Source organism: Panulirus ornatus, chromosome 32 (assembly GCF_036320965.1).
Source record: "Panulirus ornatus isolate Po-2019 chromosome 32, ASM3632096v1, whole genome shotgun sequence".
Taxonomy (NCBI): domain Eukaryota; kingdom Metazoa; phylum Arthropoda; class Malacostraca; order Decapoda; family Palinuridae; genus Panulirus; species Panulirus ornatus.
In genome coordinates this window covers 19531963-19558133 of record NC_092255.1, presented here as the reverse complement: position 1 = coordinate 19558133, position 26171 = coordinate 19531963, and the positions used below count along the sequence as shown (strand labels likewise).

The following is a 26171-nucleotide window of genomic DNA, read 5'->3' as shown; positions in this document are numbered from 1 at the left end:
TGCTCCCCTGCTCCCCTCCCCACCTCACCCCACACACACCCCACAAAAACCACCCCCACACCCTCGCCCGTCTCCTCTCCCATGGCCTGGTGTGTTGCTCTCTCTCTCTCTCTCTCTCTCTCTCTCTCTCTCTCTCTCTCTCTCTCTCTCTCTCTCTCCACACACACACACACACACACACACACACATATATATATATATATATATATATATATATATATATATATATATATATATATATATATATATTCCTATGAGTCCACGAGGAAAATGAAACACGATATATATATATATATATATATATATATATATATATATATATATATATATATATATATATATATATATATAAAACACACACCGTGTCTTGACCCTGTGTATATACCCATACACATAAAGCCATCCAGCTACACCTGGTAGCCTTGCATCGACCAACGCCAGAGGGGAAGGTTTCGAACCTGGGGCCCCAGTTTAGATTGGAGCGTGGCGACGGGTAAAACACGGGGAGCTGGAGGTGCCGGGGATTGAACCCGGGTCTTCTCACATGCGAAGCGAGCACTCTACCTCTGAGTTACACCCCCGCCACACTGCACCACGGGTCGTCCAGGCATCCAGTGTGTGTGGGTGTGGTGTGGTGTGTGTTGTGGGTGTGTGTGTTGTGTGGTGTGTGTGTGGTGGTGGTGGTGGTGTGTGTGTGTGTGGTGTGTGTGTGTGTGTGTGAGGTGGTGGTGGTGTGTGTGTTGTGTGGTGTGTGAGGTGGTGGTGTGTGTGTGTGTGTTGTGTGGTGGTGTGTGTGTGTGTTGTGTGGTGTGTGTGTGTGTGGTGTGTGTGTGTGAGGTGGTGGTGGTGGTGTGTGTGTGTGTGTGTGTGTGGTGTGTGTGTGTGTGTGTGTGTGTGTGTGTGTGTGTGTGGTGTGTGTGTGTGTTGTGTGTTGTGTGTGTGAGGTGATGGTGTGTGTGTATGTGTGTGTGTGTGATGCTGTACGGGGAGGAGGAGGGGTTTCTACACCTGTGGGGCAAGCGAGTGTGGAGGCCGGAGAGAGTAGGGATAGGAGGCAGGAGAGTGTGGGGATAGGAGGCAGGAGAGTGTGAGGGATAGATGACATGACAGTGTAGGGATAGTCACTGCCCTTGACCCCCTCCGTGGAACCATTGAGCAACTTGGGCCAACCATGTGTGTGTGACCCGACCTGGGTGTGTGTGTTGGGTGTCTGGTGACCCGACACAGGAGGTGAGGGAGGGAAGTGAGGGTGGTGTGTGAGGTGAGGGTGGTGTGTGAGGTGTGTGGTGTGGTGTGGTGTGTGTGAGGGTCGCGCCTCGCGCCCCCCCCCCCCCCACGCCCCCCCTGACAAGCACTCTCGTTAACCAGAGCGAAGTGGCTGTTCCCTGATAACTCTCTCTCTCTCTCTCTCTCTCTCTCTCTCTCTCTCTCTCTCTCTCTCTCTCTCTCTCTCTCTCTCTCTCTCTCTCTCTCTCTCTCACCTCCTGGGAGGGGGGGGATGCTTTGAGACAGGAGTGGACAGAACACCCAGTTCATTTTGAGTGATCACAGGTAACTGGTGTGTTCATCATTCCGCCCTGGGTGTGCATGTGTTGCTGATGAAGGAGGAGGACACGTGCTGGTGGTGGAGGAGGGCACGTGATGGTGGAGGAAGAGGACACGTGCTGGTGGATGAGTGGGTCTTCAGGTGATGCTGGTGGGTCGTCAGGTGATACTGGCGGGTCGTCAGGTAATACTGGTGGGTCGTCAGGTAATACTGGTGGGTCGTCAGGTATACTGTGGTCGTCAGGTATACTGGTGGTCTCAGTATACTGGTGGGTCTCTCAGGTATCTGGTGGTCTCAGGTAATACTGGTGGGTCTCAGGTAATACTGGTGGGTCTCAGGTAATCTGGTGGGTCTCAGGTATCGGTGGTCGTCAGGTAATACGTGGTCTCAGAATACGGTGGGTCGCAGTTCGGTGGGCTCAGGTATACTGTGGTCTCAGGTAATACTGTGGGTCTCAGTAATACTGGTGGGTCGTCAGGTATCTGTGGGTCTAGGTATCGGGGGTCTCAGGTATCTGGTGGGTCGTCAGGTAATACTGGTGGGTCTCAGGTATACTGTGGGTCTCAGGTATCTGGTGGGTCGTCAGGTAATACTGGTGGGTCGTCAGGTGATACTGGTGGGTCGTCAGGTAATACTGGTGGGTCTGTTCAGGTATCTGGTGGGTCGTCAGGTAATACTGGTGGGTTCTTCAGGTAATACTGTGGTGGGGTCGTCAGGTAATACTGTGGGTCTTTCTTCAGTGTGTGTGACTGCTGGTGGGTGCGATTCAGGTAATACTGGTGGGTCGTCAGGTATGCTGGTGGGTCCGTCAGGTGATGACTGGTGGGTCGTCAGGTAATACTGGTGGGTCTTCAAGGTAATGCTGGAGGGTCGTCAGGTAATACTGGTGGGTCTTCAGGTAATACTGGTGGGATCGTCAGGTAATACTGGGTGGGTCATTCAGGTGATACGGTGGTGGGTCGTTCAGGAAATACTGGTGGGTCTTCAGGTAATACTGGTGGGTCGTCAGGTAATACTGGTGGAGCCTCAGAAGGTATTATACTGGTGGGTCTTCTGGTAGTGCTAGTGGGTCGTCAGGTAATACTGGTGGGTCGTCAGATAATACTTGGTGTGTCTTCAGGTGATAGCTGGTGGGTCGTCAGGTATACACTGGTGGGTCGTCAGGTAATACTGGTGGGGTCTTCAGGTAATACTGGTGGGTCGTCAGGTAACACTGGTGGGTCGTCAGGTAATACTGTGGGTCCTTCCAGGATTGCTGGTGTCTGGTATCTGGGGTCGTGCAGGTAATACTGGTGGGGTCGTCAGGTATTACTGGTGGGTCTTCAGGTGATAGCTGGTGGGTCCGTCAGGTAATACTGGATGGGTCGTCAGGTAATACTGGTGGGTCGTCAGGTATACTGGTGGGGTCGTCATGGTAATACTGGTGGGTCTTCAGGTGATGCTGGTGGGTCGTCAGGTAATACTGGTGGGTCGTCAGGTAATACTGGTGGGTCGTCAGGTAATACTGGTGGGTCGTCAGGTAATACTGGTGGGTCGTCAGGTAATACTGGTGGGTCGTCAGGTAATACTGGTGGGTCTTCAGGTGATGCTGGTGGGTCGTCAGGTAATACTGGTGGGTCGTCAGGTAATACTGGTGGGTCTTCAGGTAATACTGGTGGGTCGTCAGGTAATACTGGTGGGTCGTCAGGTAATACTGGTGGGTCTTCAGGTAATACTGGTGGGTCGTCAGGTAATACTGGTGGGTCGTCAGGTAATACTGGTGGGTCGTCAGGTAATACTGGTGGGTCGTCAGGTAATACTGGTGGGTCGTCAGGTAATACTGGTGGGTCGTCAGGTAATACTGGTGGGTCGTCAGGTAATACTGGTGGGTCGTCAGGTAATACTGGTGGGTCGTCAGGTAATACTGGTGGGTCGTCAGGTAATACTGGTGGGTCGTCAGGTAATACTGGTGGGTCGTCAGGTAATACTGGTGGGTCGTCAGGTAATACTGGTGGGTCGTCAGGTAATACTGGTGGGTCGTCAGGTAATACTGGTGGGTCGTCAGGTAATACTGGTGGGTCGTCAGGTAATACTGGTGGGTCTTCAGGTAATACTGGTGGGTCGTCAGGTAATACTGGTGGGTCGTCAGGTAATACTGGTGGGTCTTCAGGTGATACTGGTGGGTCGTCAGGTAATACTGGTGGGTCGTCAGGTAATACTGGTGGGTCTTCAGGTAATACTGGTGGGTCGTCAGGTAATACTGGTGGGTCGTCAGGTAATACTGGTGGGTCGTCAGGTAATACTGGTGGGTCGTCAGGTGATACTGGTGGGTCGTCAGGTAATACTGGTGGGTCGTCAGGTAATACTGGTGGGTCGTCAGGTAATACTGGTGGGTCGTCAGGTAATACTGGTGGGTCGTCAGGTAATACTGGTGGGTCGTCAGGTAATACTGGTGGGTCGTCAGGTAATACTGGTGGGTCGTCAGGTAATACTGGTGGGTCGTCAGGTAATACTGGTGGGTCGTCAGGTAATACTGGTGGGTCGTCAGGTAATACTGGTGGGTCGTCAGGTAATACTGGTGGGTCGTCAGGTAATACTGGTGGGTCTTCAGGTAATACTGGTGGGTCGTCAGGTAATACTGGTGGGTCTTCAGGTGATGCTGGTGGGTCGTCAGGTAATACTGGTGGGTCGTCAGGTAATACTGGTGGGTCTTCAGGTAATACTGGTGGGTCGTCAGGTAATACTGGTGGGTCGTCAGGTAATACTGGTGGGTCGTCAGGTAATACTGGTGGGTCTTCAGGTAATACTGGTGGGTCGTCAGGTAATACTGGTGGGTCGTCAGGTAATACTGGTGGGTCTTCAGGTAATACTGGTGGGTCGTCAGGTAATACTGGTGGGTCGTCAGGTAATACTGGTGGGTCGTCAGGTAATACTGGTGGGTCTTCAGGTGATGCTAGTGGGTCGTCAGGTAATACTGGTGGGTCGTCAGATAATACTGGTGTGTCTTCAGGTGATGCTGGTGGGTCGTCAGGTAATACTGGTGGGTCGTCAGGTAATACTGGTGGGTCTTCAGGTAATACTGGTGGGTCGTCAGGTAATACTGGTGGGTCGTCAGGTAATACTGGTGGGTCTTCAGGTGATGCTGGTGGGTCGTCAGGTAATACTGGTGGGTCGTCAGGTAATACTGGTGGGTCTTCAGGTGATGCTGGTGGGTCGTCAGGTAATACTGATGGGTCGTCAGGTAATACTGGTGGGTCGTCAGGTATTACTGGTGGGTCGTCAGGTAATACTGGTGGGTCGTCAGGTAATACTGGTGGGTCTTCAGGTAATACTGGTGGGTCTTCAGGTAATACTGGTGGGTCGTCAGGTAATACTGGTGGGTCTTCAGGTGATGCTGGTGGGTCTTCAGGTAATACTGGTGGGTCGTCAGGTAATACTGGTGGGTCGTCAGGTAATACTGGTGGGTCTTCAGGTAATACTGGTGGGTCGTCAGGTAATACTGGTGGGTCTTCAGGTGATGCTGGTGGGTCTTCAGGTAATACTGGTGGGTCGTCAGGTAATACTGGTGGGTCTTCAGGTAATACTGGTGGGTCGTCAGGTAATACTGGTGGGTCGTCAGGTAATACTGGTGGGTCTTCAGGTGATGCTGGTGGGTCGTCAGGTAATACTGGTGGGTCTTCAGGTAATACTGGTGGGTCGTCAGGTAATACTGGTGGGTCGTCAGGTAATACTGGTGGGTCTTCAGGTGATGCTAGTGGGTCGTCAGGTAATACTGGTGGGTCGTCAGATAATACTGGTGTGTCTTCAGGTGATACTGGTGGGTCGTCAGGTAATACTGGTGGGTCGTCAGGTAATACTGGTGGGTCTTCAGGTAATACTGGTGGGTCGTCAGGTAATACTGGAGGGTCGTCAGGTAATACTGGTGGGTCTTCAGGTGATGCTGGTGGGTCGTCAGGTAATACTGGTGGGTCGTCAGGTAATACTGGTGGGTCTTCAGGTGATGCTGGTGGGTCGTCAGGTAATACTGGTGGGTCGTCAGGTAATACTGTGGGTCTTCAGGCAATACTGGTGGGTCTTCAGGTAATACTGGTGGGTCGTCAGGTAATACTGTGGGTCGTCAGGTAATACTGGTGGGTCATCAGGTAATACTGGTGGGTCGTAAGGTAATACTGGTGGGGTCTTCCAGGTAATACTGGTGGGTCTTCAGGTAATACTGGTGGGTCTGACAGGTAATACTGGTGGGTCTTTAGGTAATACTGGTGGGTTGTCAGGTAATACTGGTGGGTCGTCAGGTAATACTGGTGGGTCTTCAGGTGATGCTTGTGGGTCGTCAGGTAATACTGGTGGGTCGTCAGGTAATACTGGTGGGTCTTCAGGTGATGCTGGTGGGTCGTCAGGTAATATCTGGTGGGTCGTCAGGTAATACTGGTGGGTCTTCAGGTAATACTGGTGGGTCTTCTGGTGATGCTGGTGGGTCGTCAGGTAATAATGGTGGGTCGTCAGGTAATACTGGTGGGTCGTCAGGTAATACTGGTGGGTCGTCAGGTGATGCTGGTGGGTCGTCAGGTATTACTGGTGGGTCGTCAGGTAATACTGGTGGGTCGTCAGGTAATACTGGTGGGTCGTCAGGTGATGCTGGTGGGTCGTCAGGTATTACTGGTGGGTCGTCAGGTAATACTGGTGGGTCGTCAGGTAATACTGGTGGGTCGTCAGGCAATACTTGTGGGTCGTCAGGTAATACTGTTAGGTCTTCAGGTAATACTGGTGGGTCGTCAGGTAATACTGGTAGGTCTTCAGGTGATGCTGGTGGGTCGTCAGGTAATACTGGTGGGTCGTCAGGTAATACTGGTGTGTCGTCAGGTAATACTGGTGGGTCGCCAGGTAATACTGGTGGGTCTTCAGGTAATACTGGTGGGTCGTCAGGTAATACTGGTGGGCCGTCAGGTAATACTGGTGGGTCTTCAGGTGATGCTGGTGGGTCGTCAGGTAATATTGGTGGGTCGTCAGGAAATACTGGTGGGTCGTCAGGTGATAGTGGTGGGTCGTCAGGTAATACTGGTGGGTCGTCAGGTGATGCTGGTGGGTCGTCAGGTAATACTGGTGGGTCGTCAGGTACTACTGGTGGGTCGTCAGGTAATACTGGTGGGTCGTCAGGTAATACTGGTGGGTCGTCAGGTGATACTGGTGGGTCGTCAGGTAATACTGGTGGGTCGTCAGGTAATACTGGTGGGTCGTCAGGTGATGCTGGTGGGTCGTCAGGTAATACTGGTGGGTCTTCAGGTAATACTGGTGGGTCGTCAGGTAATACTGGTGGGTCTTCAGGTGATGCTGGTGGGTCGTCAGGTAAAACTGGTGGGTCGTCAGGTAATACTGGTGGGTCGTCATGTAATACTGTTGGGTCATCAGGTAATACTGGTGGGTCGTCAGGTGATACTGGTGGGTCGTCAGGTGATACTGGCAGGTCGTCAGGTGATGCTGGTGGGTCGTCAGGTAATACTGGTGGGTCGTCAGGTGATGCTGGTGGGTCGTCAGGTAATACTGGTGGGTCGTTAGGTAATACTGGTGGGTCATCAGGTAATACTGGTGGGTCGTCAGGTGATACTGGTGGGTCGTCAGGTAATACTGGTGGGTCGTCAGGTAATACTGGTGGGTCGTCATGTAATACTGGTGGGTCGTCAGGTAATACTGGTGGGTCTTCAGGTGATACTGGTGGGTCGTCAGGTGATACTGGCGGGTCGTCAGGTGATGCTGGTGGGTCGTCAGGTAATACTGGTGGGTCGTCAGGTGATGCTGGTGGGTCGTCAGGTAATACTGGTGGGTCATCAGGTAATACTGGTGGGTCGTTAGGTAATACTGGTGGGTCATCAGGTAATACTGGTGGGTCGTCAGGTGATACTGGTGGGTCGTCAGGTAATACTGGTGGGTCTTCAGATGATACTGTTGGGTCGTCAGGTGATACTGGCGGGTCGTCAGGTAATACTGGTGGGTCGTCAGGTGATGCTGGTGGGTCGTCAGGTAATACTGGTGGGTCATCAGGTAATACCCTGGTGGGTCGTTAGGTAATACTGGTGGGTCATCAGGTAATACTGGTGGGTCGTCAGGTGATTCTGGTGGGTCGTCAGGTAATACTGGTGGGTCTTCAGGTGATGCTGGTGGGTCGTCAGGTAATACTGGCGGGTCTTCAGGTAATACTGGTGGGTCGTCAGGTAATACTGGTGGGTCTTCAGGTGATGCTGGTGGGTCGTCAGGTAATACTGGTGGGTCATCAGGTAATACTGGTGGGTCGTCAGATAATACTGGTGGGTCGTCAGGTAATACTGGTGGGTCGTCAGGTGATACTGGTGGGTCTTCAGGTGATACTGGTGGGTCGTCAGGTAATACTGGTGGGTCGTCAGGTGATACTGGTGGGTCGTCAGGTGATACTGGTGGGTCGTCAGGTGATACTGGCGGGTCGTCAGGTGATACTGGTGGGTCGTCAGGTAATACTGGTGGGTCGTCAGGTAATACTGGTGGGTCTTTAAGTGATACTGGTGGGTCTTCAGGTAATACTGGTGGGTCGTCAGGTAATACTGGTAAGTCGTCAGGTAATACTGGTGGGTCGTCAGGTAATACTGGTGGGTCGTCAGGTAATAATGGTGGGTCGTCAGGTAATAATGGTGGGTCGTCAGGTAATACTGGTGGGTCGTCAGGTGATACTGGTGGGTCGTCAGGTAATACTGGTGGGTCATCAGGTAATACTGGTGGGTCTTCCACAGCCCACCACAAGCACATTACGATCACTTTTGAATGCAGAGAATGCAATATAGCGTGGCCTTGGAGGCTCGATATATATATATATATATATATATATATATATATATATATATATATATATATATATATATATATATATATATATATATATGTGTGTGTATGTATGTATTGGAAAGGATCACAAGTTTGCGTGATCAAGATATTCCTATGAGTCCACGAGGAAAATGAGACACGATAAGTTCCCAAGTGCACTTTCGTGCAATAATCACATCATCTGGGGAGACGCAAGAGAGAAATATAAGTCAGTTGATATATATCGAAGAGACGAAGCGTGTGTGTGTGTGTGTGTGTGTGTGTGTGTGTGTGTGTACGTCAAACCAGGATACTCTGGGTCATATATCTATAAGTGGACTTAATTGTTTACAAGTGTAAGTGTGTGTGTGTGTGTGTGTGTACGTGATTACGGACACAGCCGGGCGTCACCTCCCGATCCATCCCCCAGCGTCGGACTGGAGGGCAGCACGTGAGCCGTGGAGGGCCGGGAGGGAGGGAGGGAGGGTCGTGAAGGGCCGCTCTGTACCCGGCCCCTCCTTACTCACCCCTCCGCTATGCGGATTCTCCCCCCCCCCCCCACACACACTCTCCCCTTACTGGGCCATGGTTCACTCTCTCTCTCTCTCTCTCTCTCTCTCTCTCTCTCTCTCTCTCTCTCTCTCTCTCTCTCTCTCTCTCTCTCTCTCTCTACCCATTGCTGCCACTACCCTTGCCCTACCCATGGTTGCCAGTACCCTTGACACTGGTTTTTGCTGCCCCACTACCCATGATTGCCACTACCCCTGCCCCTGGTTACTGCTGCCCCACTACCCATGGTTGCCACTACCCCTGCCCCTGGTTACTGCTGCCCCACTACCCATGGTTGCCACTACCCCTGCCCCTGGTTACTGCTGCCCCACTACCCATGGTTGCCACTACCCCTGCCCCTGGTTACTGCTGCCCCACTACCCATGATTGCCACTACCCCTGCCCCTGGTTACTGCTGCCCCACTACCCATGGTTGCCACTGCCCCTGGTTACTGCTGCCCCACTACCTATGGTTGCCACTACCCCTGCCCCTGGTTACTGCTGCCCCACTACCCATGGCTGCCACTACCCCTGCCCCTGGTTACTGCTGCCCCACTACCCATGGTTGCCACTACCCCTGCCCCTGGTTACTGCTGCCCCCTACCCATTGATTGCCACTACCCCTGCCCCTGGTTACTGCTGCCCCCTACCCATTGCTGCCATTACCCCTGCCCCTGGTTACTGCTGCTCCCCTACCCATGGTTGCCACTACACCTGCCCCTCGTTACTGCTGCCCCCTACCCAATAATGCCACTACCCCTGCCCCTCTTTGCTATCCCCCCTATAGCTTTCATTCCCTTAACCCCCATTGTTCATTCCCTTACCCCCCCCCCCATTGTGCTCCCTCATCTTTCACTCCCTCCCCATCACCATCAACCTCCCCCCCCCCCCACACACACACTCCATCACTTCATCACAGACACTCATGTGGTCGTCCGCTCCATCTACACTCCCTCCCTCCCTCCCTCACATTACACACAACTCCCTCCTTCATGGTTGTTCTTCCACCCCATTGATTCCTTCACTTACCCCTTCCCTATCGCTGCCACACACACACACACACACACACACACACACACACACACACACACACACACACCTCAGCCCTCACCCCAACATACTATCACACAGCCCCTCAACTGTGGGGCTGTATATATATATATATATATATATATATATATATATATATATATATATATATATATATATATATATGGACCTTCGTGATGTGTGGTGGATAATTGTTGCTGACCATGGTACATCCACGGGCCGTCCGAGGTCGAGCGCATAAGTACGAATCCTGGTAGCGGCACTCGGCCCACAGTCGTCCCAGGTGTTCATCCTGCGTTAGGGGTTGGTCGATCAATATGGGAGTACACACACACACACACACACACACACACACACACACACACGACTGCGCAGTCAGATGTGAGGAGCGAGACGCTAGCGAGACCTTAGCGCCTCCCAGGTATGACCTGCCGATGCCTTAGCACTGCGGGAGGAGGAGGAGGAGGAGCCACCACGCTACCTGGACCGCCTCCAGGAGGAGGAGGTGGCGCATCTCCTCCATCGTCGCCCCTATAACATAAAGGTGCAGTGCTGGGGCGCCGCCTTTGCTGCGGTCCTCCCCACCGCCATACACACCGGCCGCGCTCCTGACGCTGCGATGAGCGGACACCGCCCCGCGAACACTCACAACCTCACCACACTCATAACCTCACTCTCACAGCCTCACCACGCTCATAACCTCACACTCGCAGCCTCACCACGCTCGTAACCTCACACTCACAGCCTCACCATGCTCGTAACCTCGCACTCACAGCCTCACCATGCTCGTAACCTCGCACTCACAGCCTCACCACGCTCGTAACCTCACACTCACAGCCTCACCACGCTCATAACCTCACACTCACAGCCTCACCACGCTCGTAACCTCACACTCGCAATCTCACACTCACTATAGCCGGTGATGATCCTCCTCCTCCTCCTCCTCACCTGGACTGGTCGTGTCTCCTCACTCACCCGACTCCCCAGATGACGCCGGTCGTGTCTGCCACCTCCTCCTCCTCCTCCGCCTCCGCCCCGGGTTCCCTCCCTCCGCCTAACAACATCACAGGTAGACGGTGACCCCCTCACAGACAGGAACCTGGAGAAACTGGGGGAACTCTCTCTCTCTCTCTCTCTCTCTCTCTCTCTCTCTCTCTCTCTCTCTGTCCAGCAAGGACAGGAAGAAAAAAAAGACAAGAAAGAAAAAAAGAAGAAAAATGTCTCGTTGTGTAAGGTGTGAGGAGAGGGGGACGTCCGTATTCTATGCCTGAGTTGGCGTTTCTGACCACGACCTGGGCTGGGCTGGGGTGGCCGGGTGTTTTTTTTTTCACCTGACCCGTGTGGAAAGCAGGTCAGAGGCCGCGCCATCTTACCCAAGGGTCATGTTGTCGTGTTTGAGGGTCATGCCGTCGTGCTCGAGGAGTCGCGCCGTCGTGCTCAAGGAGTCGTACCGTCGTGCTCGAAGATCGTAATCTCGTGTTCGAGGGTCGTGCTGTCGTGTTCGAGGGATGTACCGTCGTGTTCGTGTCTTACCGTCGTGCTCAAGGGTCGTACTCGTGTTCAAGGGTCGTAACGTCGTGCTCAAGGGTCGTACCGTCGTGCTCAAGGGTCGTACCGTCGAGCTCAAGGGTCGTACCGTTGTGCTCAAGGGTCCTACCGTCGTGCTCAAGGGTCCTACCGTCGTGTTCGAGGGTCGTACCGTCGTGTTCGAGGGTCGTACCGTCGTGCTCAAGGGTCGTACCGTCGTGTTCGAGGGTCGTACCGTCGTGTTCGATGGTCGTACCGTCGTGCTCAAGGGTCGTACTCTGGTGTTCGGGGGTCGTACCGTCGCTTTAGCGTCCACACAGATAGTCAGTCTTTCATATGTACAACAAAGACATTTTTTGTCCTTTGTTTACATAAGAAGAGTTTCTCTAAAGTGTGTGTGTGTGTGTGTGTGTGTGTGTGTGTGTGTGTGTGTGTGTATGTATTTGTTCGTCTTACTTGTTGTTGGTTTACGTAACAAGGAAATACATACAAACTGGCCTGGAGCAACGCTACCTGCTCCTCCCAACCTGCTGGAAACACATGACGGAAAACAGAAGAAAAACCAATGGAAACGAAAGTGAACAAGGGGGAGCGGGGAGAGAGAGAGAGAGAGAGGGAGGAGTGTAGGTGGCGCCACTTCAGATTTTTCCAATGATCCACGAGTTGGTGTGTCCTTTTTCCACTCTTGACTTATAATGTGTTCATCAATGTCACATTCCATAGTCTAACATTCCTAGAGGCCAAGTGGAGGAGGTGTGGAGTATTGTTTGTGGTGAGGCCAGGTGGAGGAGGTCTGGAGTATTGTTTGTGGTGAGGCCAGGTGGAGGAGGTGTGGAGTATTGTTTGTGGTGAGGCCAGGTGGAGGAGGTCTGGAGTATTGTTTGTGGTGAGGCCAGGTGGAGGAGGTCTGGAGTATTGTTTGTGGTGAGGCCAGGTGGAGGTGGTCTGGAGTATTGTTTGTGGTGAGGCCAGGTGGAGGAGGTCTGCAGTATTGTTTGTGGTGAGGCCAGGTGGAGGAGGTCTGGAGTATTGTTTGTGGTGAGGCCTGGTGGAGGAGGACTGGAGTATTGTTTGTGGTACTCTGTTGTTTGTGGTGAGGCCATGTGGAGGAGGTGTGGAGTATTGTTTGTGGTGAGGCCAGGTGGAGGAGGTCTGGACTAAGCCCCTTGGTGTCCGACCCCTGGAATCCTTTTTGCGCTCCCGCCCTCAGGATGAGCATGACGGGTGTGTGTGTGTGTGTGTGTGTGTGTGTGTGTGTGTGTGGTGTGTGTGTGTGTGTGCACCGATAGATTCGCCCGAGGGGTTGGATTACCTGCACATATCAAATCGATAGGGGAGCAGCCCGATCAGGGCCAGAGGCGGGGGCCAGGACAGGCCTAAGGCTTGGCGGGATTTTGGGGGGTCCTCATGTCAGGTGAGAAATAGAACAATGGTGGGTTGAGGATAGGTCAGGAGAGGGCCAGGGGCGCGTTGCAGGTGGGCCAAGAGTGGGCTATGGGGTGTGCGGGGGCCAGTCAAGGGTGTGCAGGGCCGGCCATGAGTGGGCTAGGGGTGTGTGGGGCTAGCCAAGAGTGGGCTGAGGGAGTGCGGGGCTAGCCAAGAGTAGGCTGGGGATTTCGGGGCTAGCCAAGAGTGGGCTAGGGGTATGCGGGGACGGCCAAGAGTGGGCTGGGTTGTACGGGGTTATCCACGAGTGGACTGGGGTGTGTGTGTGTGTAGGAGGGCCAGCCAAGAGTGGGCTGGGGGTATGCTGGGGCCAGCCAAGGGTGGGGAATGGTAGCAGGTGAGGGGTAGAGGGTGAAGTACCTTTGGTCGCTTGTTAACATTGTGTCCCGCTGGTGTTACTCTCACCCCACACACGCACACACACACACACACACACACACACACACACCTTTTTGTACCACAGTACCTCCCCATACCTCTCTCTCTCTCTCTCTCTCTCTCTCTCTCTCTCTCTCTCTCTCTCTCTCTCTCTCTCTCTCTCTCTCTCTCGGCAGGCAAGCAGCACCACAGCACTCGGTGTCGTCCTCCTCCTCCTCCACCACCACCAGCAGCGTCCTAGTCACCGCCGCCGTTGTCGCTGGTACTGCTGCTGCTGTTGCAGGTGGCTCCTCTCCTCCTCCTCCTCCTCCTCGCGCCCCCTGGTCGTGTGTTTACCCTGCGCTGGTTATCTCCGGCGCCGCCCGACTCTCGGCTCCGGTGTCCCCCACTTATGATTACCGGGCCAGTTTACCTATCTTTATTACGGGCCCTGTATGACGCCTCCCCCTCCGCCAGCCTCGCCTCATGTTTACACACACACACACACACACACACAGAGGACGCGTACAAGAGGCGTGCCACAGGGGCTCGCTCGCTACCTAGTCTAAGCGCCCTTGTTTAGGTTGTGAATGATTTACCCGGTGGGACTGCTCTTCAATTACCTGAGGGGTGTCCGCCAGCGGTGAGGAGGGGCAGTGAGGAGCAGCCGGAATGGCATATCATCGACTCACTCGGCACAGATTTAAGACACAGGTTCCCCAGAGTTGGCCTGGTTCACGTGTGGTGAATTACTGTAGTATACGCTCACCCACTCCCCCCCTTTTGCGTGTCCTAAGGGGACTCGTTGAGGAGACAGACTTTCCATTGACGAATAGTAAGACTTGTGTATCTTATACGTCCGTGGGGTAAGGCAATGTTCAGTCTTATATTTTTGTACGTCCGTGGGGTAAGGCAATGTTCAGCCTTATGTTTCTGTACTTCCGTGGTGTAAGGCAATGTTCAGTCTTATGTTTCTGTACGTCCGTGGGGTAAGGCAATGTTCAGTCTTATATTTTTGTACGTCCGTGGGGTAAGGCAGTGTTCAGTCAGTCAGACTTGGTCCCTGACGGAGAGAGGTTTCGTCAGCCACACATTACGAACGAGAAGCGCAACCTTCCTGGTGGGGGATGATCCAGGGGGAGAACACGATGACGAAGGCCTGCACCTCAGGCATCAGTGATGAGTGACAGGGAGGGAGTCAGAGGGGCGATTAATCTGCCCCACTTGGAAGAGAGAAGAGCAAGAGGAGGCTTGATCACAGCCCCTCAAGTTATGAGGCCACAGGATGACGATGTCCTCATTTGAACTGTTTTCTGAAGAGTGCAAAAATGTATGGAACCAGAGGTCACAGCAACCAGAGGTCACAGTAACCGGAGGTCACAGTAACCAGAGGTCACAAAAACCAGAGATCACAGTAACCAGAGGTCACAGTAACCAGAGATCACAGTAACCAGAGGTCACAGGAACCAGAGGTCACAGGAACCAGAGGTCACAGAAACCAGAGATCTCAGTAACCAGAGGTCACAGTAACCAGAGGTCACAGTAACCAGAGGTCACAGAAACCAGAGGTCACAGGAACCAGCGGTCACAGAAACCAGAGGTCACATTAACCAGAGGTCACAGTAACCAGATGTCACAGGAACCAGAGGAAACCACACTAGCCAGTAGGAGACAAAACAGAGAACTTCTTATGAATGATATAAATAAGTATATATTTAAGATGTTATAGTCCTGGGTGGCTGTGTTATATAGTCCTGGGTGGCTGTGTTATATAGTCCTGGGTGGCTGTGTTATATAGTCCTGGGTGGCTGTGTTATATAGTCCTGGGTGGCTGTGTTACATAGTCCTGGGTGGCTGTGTTATATAGTCCTGGGTGGCTGTGTTATACAGTTCTGGGTGGCTTTGTTATAGTCCTGGCTGGCTGGAGTAAGCTAAGCAGTATTAACTGTGGCTGCACACAACACTCACACTCACACACACACACACACACACACACACACACACACACACGTTTCTCATTTATTTATACATTTGTGTGTGTGTGTGTGTGTGTGTGTGTGTGTATATATATATATATATATATATATATATATATATATATATATATATATATATATATATATATATATATATATATATCCTAGAACAAATTGTATCATGGATGTATTACTATTAATATTATTATTATTATTATTTAGTAGTAGTAGCAGAGTAGTAGTCGTAGTAGCAGTAGAAGCAGTGATAGTTGTAGTATCAGTAATAGTAGTTTTCTTTATTATTTCGTTCAGTAAATATTCTGAATGTTTTCACTATCTTTATTGTTTCGTTGTCTTCTGTGATCGGTGTACCGGGCAGGTATTGCGTGTGTGTGTGTGTGTGTGTGTGTGTGTGTGTTGATCAGCGGGCCAGCCAGCTGGTGCTGGTGAGCCCAGCCAGCCAGGTCAGCTCTCCTCACGGCCTGACCGTGAGGGTGAGGGTGCCCCTCACCACACCTTACGTAAGGTGAGGAGGAGGAGGGGTGTTGGTGGGGAGGGCAGGGGCCTCACACGAGACACAAGAGGCCTGTGGTCAGCAGGGGAGGAGGGAGGGCTTGTGGTGGGAGGGTGAGAGATGAGGTATCCCTGGAGGCAAGTGGGGGAGAGGGTGTCCCTGAGGTGAGGTGGAGGCGAGGGCTGGTCATGAGGGGAGACTTGGAGATGAAGGGAGGGCTAGTCATGAGGAGAGATAGTAGGGGAGGGCTAGTTATGAGGAAGAGGGAAGACGAGGGCTAGTCATAAGGGGAAGTAAGAGGCGAGGGTTGGGCTATGAGGGGAGACGAGGAGATGAAGGGAGGGAGGTGGGGCGAAATTTTACAATGAGGACAATTAGTTAATAGTTGCAACATTTCCAGCGAAGCGCACTCACACAGTCAGCCATCAGGACCAGCTAGTGGGCATGGGTCACTCGTAACGATTTATTTTAGGAAACGCGCCCGCGCCCGCCTCACTCCATTGATAATGAAATATCCGCCTGGAGTGAAATCGTGTGTACTGAGGACATTGTTTCCGTGTTGCGTTCACGTGCACCAGTCCTGACGGCGGCTGGTCCAGCGGCCGGCAGCAGCAGCCCAGACCCTCCGCGACCTCCTTACCTCACACCTGTCCTCCTCATCATAATGGCTCTTCCCTCTATTTCAGATGGAAGTTCCATCTCTCTATATCAAGAATATTAATGCCCAAGTTTGCCTTAGTGAGCGACGCGTGTATGGTTGTTGGCAAAAGGTGTGTAGCGTCGCTGGTAAACGGTGGGAGCGACTCCACTTCCCCCCCGGCACCTGCGTCATGGCTGAGTCACCGGCCGCGGCTGCCAAGTGTCGCCAGGAGGAGGGAGGAGGCGGAGGAGGAGGAGGAGGGTTAAAAAAAAAAAAAGATACTGGCCATTTTTAGAGTCGACCCGCGGCCTTGTCCATCTCCCGACGACCCGATCGGTACCGTGCAGACCGACACGACCCGGATTAGCCGACTCTGTGCCGACCCCCGACTCTCGCACTTTGCATTTTACAACAGTAATGCCGTTTACAACGGTAATGCCGTTGAGATGGGACTGATCACTCGGAAGTTCCACCTTCGACGTTCATTACGCGGGTTTGTAAATGACGTATTCGTCTTAGATTTTACAACGGCTAGATCTCCTGATGTGAATCACTCACTTGCTTAATCTACAAGTTCGGCCATTACCTGAACGCGTCATGCCTTTCGTCACATACAAGGAAATATGCTGATTAACCCTAGTGGCGTTCCTGGGGCCCTCACCACAGCCTAGCCTAGCCTCCCTCCTCCTCCCACCCCACAATCTATTGCTTCATTTTTTTTTTTTTCTTCTCCCTGCAGGATGAACACCAACCAACATTTCCACACCTTTCACAGAAGTCTCCTCCTGAGTGTTGTGCTTCGTCCCCACGAACCCGCTTATTTCGCTGGAGTTCAAGCTGACTCATAAGAGTGCGTTCTCGTACGTTAATGAACGGGTGTTACCGGACTCCGCCTGAGAGTGCTTACACCCCCCGAGTGAAAAAAAAGTCACCCTTCGACGAGGCTGTATCGTACGCCTCCCGACGGAGAACTATTTCATAAAGAGGCCACCATTCCCGTGCTACTGGAAGTGGCGTAGCCTTGAACTTGCAGGAGTTCCTGGAAAAGAAGTCGTGGTTGTATTACCAGGACCCTCTCAAGAAAGGATATATATATATATATATATATATATATATATATATATATATATATATATATATATATATATATATATATATATATATTCCTATGAGTTCACGGGGAAAATGAAACACGATAGGAATATCTTGATCATCACGCGCAAAATTGTGATCCTTTCCAATATATATATATATATATATATATATATATATATATATATATATATATATATATATATATATATATGTGTGTGTGTGTGTGTGTGTGTGTGTGTGTGTGTGTGTGTGTGGATAAATGGAATACATCAAGTGGTGAGACACTGAATGTGGACAGCAAACAGAAGTTTGAAATGTTGCATGACAGCAGAGCCTGTACATCAGATGGGGGACCCACTGGTGTACGTACAACTCCCTCCCCAGCACAGTACAAATATACAAGTGCAGATAGGTATTTATGTACACATACACTGTACACTTTCGTACGAACATACTAGGGGAGGGGATGTAGGGGTGGTGCTGTAGTGAGAATACCTGCCATTCTCACACTTGTAGCGATTCCTTCCTTCACTGCTATGTATAGCTCCGTGAACACGCGCTACGGCTCACTTTGAACACGGCGTTAAGATCCTTTGAACACGGCTTTACGACCGTATGAACATGCCGTTACGATCCTATGAACACGGCGTTACGACCCTATGAAAATGCCGTCATTACCCTATGAACACGGCGCTACGACACCTTTGAACACGGCGTAACGACCCTTTGAACACGGCTTTACGACCCTTTGAACACGGCGTTACGGCCCTATGAACAAGGCGTTACGACCCTTTGAACACTTCACCACGACCCTCGAAGCACTAGGGCAGCACCCCTGTGTATGACGGCCTGACCTCTGACCCGACCCGTAAGTTTGAGGTCAGAGGCTGGACCACCATACCCACAGGTGTACACAGGTCGTGCCGTGGTGCGCGCGTCACGTGATGTCACTTACGTTTTATACAGGGAACACTGCCTCTTTGTGTGTGTGCGTGTGTGTGTGTGTGTCATCATTCATTATCAGCAGTGGTGGCTGACGTGGGAGTGTCACTAGATCCCCACTAAGAGCCCCACTGTCACCCCTCTCATGTCGTTGTAGTCCGAACTGTCATGCTCCACACCTGCCTCCACCTCCCCCACTGTGACGCTCTACACCTGCCTCCACCTCCCCCACTGTCACGCTCTACACCTGCCTCCATCTACCCCACTGTGACGCTCTACACCTGCCTCCACCTGCCCCACTGTGACGCTCTACACCTGCCTCCACCTCACCCACTGTGACGCTTTACACCTGCCTCCACCTGCCCCACTGTGACGCTCTACACCTGCCTCCACCTTCCCCACTGTAATGCTCCACATCTGCCTCCACTTCCCCCATTGTGACGCTCTACACCTGCCTCCACCTCCCCCACTGTGACGCTCTACACCTGCCTCCACCAACCCCCTAGATACGTGCCCTCCACGCATACTCTCACTGAAATGCTTTGTCTCTGTTTATCTAGTCAACAGATATTTCCAAAACTAAACAAAATCGAACCATCCAATCAACTGACAACATCAACACCAGTGGTGGCAGACACCCTCATGCCAACCGGGATGATAGTCACATCCAGGTGTTTGTCTGCCCCCAGGGTAGGTTCCCCCCAGTGCTGGGGCAGCCCTGGCTAACCCCATCCCCTTAGTGTCCACGCACCTGACACTGGTACATGTGTCAGTATACAGGTACGCCAGGTACCCCACTAGTGTCCACACACCTGACACTGATACATGTGTCAGTATACATGTACGTCAGGTAACCCCCTCGTGCCCACACACCTGACACTGGTACATGTGTCAGTCTACAGGCACTCCTTAGTGTCCACACACCTGACACTGGTACATGTGTCAGTCTACAGGCACTCCTTAGTGTCCACACACCTGACACTGGTACATGTGTCAATATACATATACGTCAGGTACCCCCACTAGTGTCCACACACCTGACACCAGAGACCTTTGAGCCCAACCTGGCCTTTAATCAACAGCTAGGCTATCGCGCTCAAAGGATCGCACACCGTCCGGCGCTCAAGAGGTTAATTAAGTGCTTGATGCCCTTGTGGTGAGATACGGTACTTCATTAAGTAAGGGTGTCGTGTTGCAAGGCCCCTCATAATGTGTGAGGCTCACTCATGCCATTTACAGAGCCGCTACTGATGTGTACGCCTCATAGCTATCCTCATTCGGGCTCTGTGTGTGTGTGTGTGTGTGTGTGTGTGTGTGTGTGTGTGCTACGCTGCCTCCGCTACGTTCGGTCGCTTAAGGAAGCCGCTCGTGTTTTGGGGGGAAGACAGAGGCCTATCCTCACGTCCTGTATATATATTCATGTTATGATATTGAGACGTCTGGCTACCTTGTTTCCAGTGGTAGTAATTCATGAGGATAGTGGCACGAGAGAGAGAGAGAGAGAGAGAGAGAGAGAGAGAGAGAGAGAGAGAGAGAGAGAGAGAGAGAGAGAGAGAGAGAGAGAGACAGACAGAGAGAGAGAGTCGGACACCAATGGTCGGCCATATTTATCATCATATCCTCTTACATCACTCATGGAATGGAAGCTCAGTATATATATATATATATATATATATATATATATATATATATATATATATATATATATATATATATATATACAACTATTTCTTCTATAACACTATCATCTTGATTTTGCAGATGTCTCGTGGAAACTGGCATGTGTTTCCGTGTAAGACAGTGGGTGTTCTCCCCTGGGAATGACTAAGGTTACCCATGAAACGGATTTAGCGAAAAGATAAGATCGTCAGCGAGATTTCTCTCTCTCTCTCTCTCTCTCTCTCTCTCTCTCTCTCTCTCTCTCTCTCTCTCTCTCTCTCAAAGAAAACGAAGCGACGGCGTTGGGTTTTTTTCCGTCACAGAAAAAGGACACGTTTTGGGACATACTTAGATAAATTGAGAATACTGTTTCGTATGTTCATAGCTTCCCATATATATATATATATATATATATATATATATATATATATATATATATATATATATATATATATAGGTGATCTATGTGGTCTTTGAATGATCCTTAACACCTGATGAAGGTGTTTACATGTTTCCGTTGGTGGATGCGGGTTCACCTTCTCGACCTGTGCGGTCGGTAGGCCTAAACAAAGCTCCAAGACAACGAGCCAGCGTTTGAAAAAAGTTGGACCAGCAGCGTCGAACAGCTCAGTAGATCGATGTGAGAGTGTGATAGCCTCTGCTTGGACTGTAGGGGTGAAGGAGGGAGTGTGAGGGAGTTTGACACTAGCGTACGACACGCGTGTATGTTTACTGTGCCACCACTGGAAGCGTCCATTTGTTTAGCTCGCCCTCCCCCCCTAAGTCTCCTAGCGGCCCTACACCACACACCATCACGTCTTCACGTCCATTCTTGTGTTGCTCCTCGTCCAGCGTGTTGTGGTGGCTGGCCTCTGGTCGCTGTGGTGGTGTGTGTGTGTACGTCTCGCGAAGACCTGCTCGCTCATTGTCGTCCACCTGTGTTCAGAAACTTGGAGGCTGTAATCAGGTCACGCCTCTCTCTCTCTCTCTCTCTCTCTCTCTCTCTCTCTCTCTCTCTCTCTCTCTCTCTCTCTCTCTCTCTCTCTCTCTCTCTCTCTCTCCTCGTGGGGGACAGATCCGTAACCCTCAGCCTCTCTCATTGAGGTCCCACCTCTCTTTATTTCACGCACCGTCTTAACCCCCCGTGTTTTCTAGAACTGGATCTCGCGTCAGTATGATTTCCGTGCATCTTAAGGTGCGTTGTCCAGACGCGAGAAGCCGAACGCTGTTGTATGTACTCCATGTTAGTCTGCCAGACAATTTCATATCCTTTATTCTACATGTGATTCTGATGTTTACCAGCAGACATGGCCTGTCTTTGTGTGTGCGTGTGTGTGTGGCCGGGGGGTGGGGAGGTAGTGGTGTGGGTATTACCTGTTCGTAAGCCACACACACACACACACACACACACACACACACACACACACACACACACACGCAGGGGCAGCGTTCATTGCTCCTGGATATCGATCGGGACACAGGCCACAGTACATAGTGTCACACTGGTGGCTGGCTCCTGGCGGGGCAACCAGCTGGCGTTCACACACACTGACGCTCACCACCTTGCATCACGACCCACAGTGTGGCATCGGCTTTATATATGATCGGACCCCAGGGGGTGGGTGTAATTAAGTCTCGTTCTCACGGTCGTTAGACTTCGTTAGTGGTTAGATGGTTCACTCGTGTGTGTGTGTGTGTTTCATTTCGGGTCATGACAGCGCATGACACTGATCTCGTGTGTGTGTGTGTGTGGCTCTGGCTGGGGTAGGGGGATATGACGGGCGGTAAGTGCCCGGACGTCATGTGTGTCGCATGACCGGGATCTCACCACCACCTTTTAGAGTCCCCTCTCTCTCTCTCTCTCTCTCTCTCTCTCTCTCTCTCTCTCTCTCTCTCTCTCTCTCTCTCTCTCTCTCTCTCTCTCTGTGAGGAGAGCGTTTGAAAACTCCCTCTCGATTCTCCCTGGCGTCGCCACACCCACACCTCCTCCTTCCTCCTCCTTACATTGAGGACGTGTCCAGTGGCCTCACATGTAGTAGGTTATCACCCACAATAACCATAGAAAACGGAGCCCCGAGGAGGGGGTCTCGTCTGGAAGGTCAAGTGGTGACCCAGAGTGTTTTGGTGCCGGGCGGGCGGGCGGGCGGGCGGGCGTGAGGGAGGGCGTGAGTGTCTCGTGTGGGTGGTGAGGTGAACCCCCTGCTTGGTGACAGGGTCAGCAGGAGGGAGACATGGTGATCTGATACCGTCATCGCCACCCCTTGCAAGGTGAGGGTGTGTCACCACTGGGGAGGAGGTAAGAGATCCCCACGACCCCTCACCACTGCTGGTGATGAGGTAAGACCCCCATCCCTCACCACTGCTGGTGATGAGGTAAGACCCCCACCCCTCACCACTGGTGAGGAGGCAAGACCCCCAAACCTCACCACTGGTGGTGATGAGGTAATGATTATGCATGGAGTCGTAAGGGCATATGATACAGTGTTCTGTACCGTATCTGTGGTATTAAGCTGTAACATATGGAGGGCAGCACACTGACGTGGGTCCTTTTAGTTAATTAAGAGTCTCAATTAGCATACTGCAGTATAGAGAGGTGAGTAGTGTTGGTGAGGTAAGACAAGTGTGTAGTGGTGCAGGTGTTGGTGGCGCCACACAGGCGCCACCAACACCTGCACAGACACAGGTGCCTCAACACACCTCCCTCCCTCCCACTCCAGTGTGACTAATCCCTCCCTCCCTTTCCATCACCCGAGGCCTACGACACACCTTCATCCCGTCAACTGTACTGCCTGCGGCACAGCGTCCCACACTGTCAGGTGTATCCAGCCACACACCTGACTGCCGACTGCAACAGTGACACACCGCTGTCATTACTACTAACAGTCATCCTAGACACACACACACACACACACACACACACACACACACACACACACACACACAAGACATTGATGGAGATGTGTTGTTGAGTGGTCTCGTCTGTTTTTGATGTGGAGGGAGAGGACACTGCTCAGGATGACGGAGGTGATCCCCCTCAGTGTGTCCTGCACGTCATATATGATCCTTGTTTACGTTTCAAGTTGGACGGGTATGAGAGGGTCAGACGTCGCCCCTGTGTGGTGACTGTGGCTTGAGAGATGTAAACACTGGGACGATCTGCAGGTTTGGAGGCATGTCGATAAAGGCAATGATGGAAACTGGTGTCGTCTGTGTGGCGAACGAGAGGGTCATTGGCGTATAGGAAACAGAGGTTAGGTGCAGGTCCTAGGGGACGCGGACGCTAACGGGGAGTGGGAGGCCACAAGAATGTGTGTGTGTGTGTGTGTGTGTGTAGAGGGAAGTGTATGGTGTTGAACTCTGTCGTGGACATCCACTATAATGGTAACGGATTCCCCTCAAGACTATAGAGGAGTTATAAGGGAGGAGACCTGTTGTAAAACAACTTTAAGATGAATCCCAGACGGTGTGTGTCTGGCGTCCATACCTTTCTGAATGCGAAAATTGTTTAATGAGGGTCAATTTTCCACTGACAGAGAAGGCCAGACCTTTCTAGGAACTGACGTGGCTGGAAATGTTAGCAGATTTCCAGGAGATGGGGGACATTTTAGCGACGGTCTGAAACACTTGATCGAGAGACGTAGCCAAGTCTAGGGAGGAGGAGAGAGGGGGATGACCACAATTCTCCTGAGGCAAAACAGGAGTAGGAAGGAGGCTGGTGTGGGGCGAAGGTGTGGAGTGGGTGGGTGCGGGCGGGCGGAGGAGGAGGGACTGCACGGTTGGTGACGTCTGTAGTAAGTAGTGAGGATAGACCACACGAGACCGACCCTCATCAAGACCTCTGTTGCTGTACCCGGAAACACCCTCGACACTGATGCTCATATTTCTCGTGACCACTGCTGCTGCTGCTGCTTCTTCTGCTGCTACTTCTGCTGTTGCTGTATGTGGTTACTGGTGGTTTTGACCACTGCTTCTACTAACTACTGCTAGTGATAATACTAATTACCCCACCTCCACCCCCTTATCCTCTCTTCGTCCCCCCTCTGCTCACCATGGGCATCCCCCGAGCGTGGGACCAGTACAGATGTGTGGCCAGGTTCGCCACGCCAGGTGAGTCACCAGAGCAGCAGGTGAGGGGCACCTCAGAACCCTTCTGCTGCTGCTGCTGCCAAAACCCTCACTCGTGTCCCCACCTCACACTCCCTCGCCTCACGTGCCCTCGCCTCATAAAACACCGTTGGCTGTATCAGCAATCAAGAGGGATTGGAATTTCTCTCCCCCCGCCCTCCCCGTAGATGCATCATGTTCGTACGCCGTTCGTAGGTGTGACCAGAGAGCTGCTTTGTTGTGAAAAGACGGATGACGGTAGTGTGTTGGGTCAGCGTGGTTACCTGTGAGTCACGCGGGCTCAGGTTCGAACCCCGGACCAATGCTATCGACCCCTTCACCCACCTGTTGATCCGCCCGTCAGCATGATCTCTAAATGTGTACCTGGCGTAAACTGATAAACAAATATGTATATATATATATATATATATATATATATATATATATATATATATATATATATATATATATATATATGTGTGTGTGTGTGTGTGTGTGTGTGAGACCTTGCTCTGTCGCCGTCCTGTACGAACTGACTGCGCTTGCCTCCTCACCCTACCCCACTGCTATGTGCCCTTCACCCACAGGGGCGTTCTTGGTCAATATAGACCTCGAGAAAGAAAGGTAGTTTATTGGAATAAAAGACAAAGATGCATCAGGGAGGACACCAGTTGTCGAGGAGGGAAGTTGGTTGTCGAAATGGTGAGCAGCACATCTGACACGAGAGGTATTAGCATATTATCAGATGGCGGGAGGCCTTACACCCCACACCTCCATTATCTTCCCCTCTGGGGCTTTTATCTGTCCCCCCTCAGGCCGCCCGCTCACCCCGTCCTCCTCATCCCTCAGTCTCACCCCTTCCCGTGTTTTCTACCCTTCACCCACGCCTCCCCTTTCCCCCCCTCACCACCGCCCCGTGTTTTCTACCCTTCACCCACGCCTCCCCTGCCTCTCCTCACCACGGTGCCCACAGCCACAGGTACGGTAGCGTATTTGCAGGTCTCGCTTGTGTCAATGCGTGGTACCTGGTGAACACCCACCTCCCCTCCTCCTGGTCTGCTGCCCTCCCAGTGTCCTCCACACTCTCCCCTTCTCCTTCCCCCTCCATTTCCCTCCCACCGTTCCCCATCCCGTGGACATGTAAGTCTGGCCACATTACCAAGAGGAGGGGCGGGCGGGTGGGTTTTGCTGACTTCCCTCCCCCTACCCTCTGCACGCCCTCTTCAATTACCATTCAGTGATCCTCGAGAACAGCTGAACATGGAGAACACAGTCGTGGGGCAACAATTGCTCTGTTATGATCTAGGGAGAATCCAACCCGTGAACACATAGGCCAGTGAACACCGCCAGCTGAACATGGAGAACACAGTCGTGGGGTAACAATTGCTCTGTTATGATCTAGGAAGAATCCAACCCGTGAACACATAGGCTAGTGAACACCGCCCTCCTGGAGGGCCGTCCTCAGTAGTAAATATGCAGGTCCTTCATTTTCTCGTTGTCGTCTGTATTTTGACGCGCACCAGTGTGGCTGGCTTCCTCCAGTCATCCATCCAGGCCCTCACGTTGGAGGTGATTCGCGTCTCGGGTGTTTCTCTCTTCTTCGTTTCTTGTCTTGCGATCTCTCTGTGCTTTGCCGATTACGAGGGAGTGTTGACTATTGATAATGTCAGACTGATGCAGAGGTTTGTATGGTAAGACCGTGTCTCATCCACACTACTAGGCTAATTCACAAGGTTAAGGGTTTCCCCTCCCTGGAACGTAGATTCCTAATTTCTTGTACCCTATTTCTTACTCTCCTTTAGACCTTCTCTTATCATATCTCCCTGTCTTCAAGGGGTGGGTGTGACCAGAGTGGGAATACACACTCAAATCTGCATGGTCTGATATATAAGTAAGTATACCTTTATTATTTTGAACTTGTATCCTTCGTCCCTGTACTTAGAACGTAGTTTTAGCATTAAC

At 51.8% G+C, this 26171-nt stretch overlaps 1 long non-coding RNA gene and 1 other non-coding gene across 3 annotated transcripts in view; one reads left to right on the top strand and one right to left on the bottom strand.

Annotated features, from left to right (window-relative positions):
- LOC139759131 (uncharacterized) overlaps nt 1–26171 on the top strand; it is a 341589-nt gene that overhangs the window by 298299 nt on the left and 17119 nt on the right. The window lies entirely within an intron of this gene.
- Nucleotides 510–581, bottom strand: TRNAA-CGC (transfer RNA alanine (anticodon CGC)). The gene has a single exon. It is a non-coding gene; the product is annotated as a tRNA-Ala (tRNA).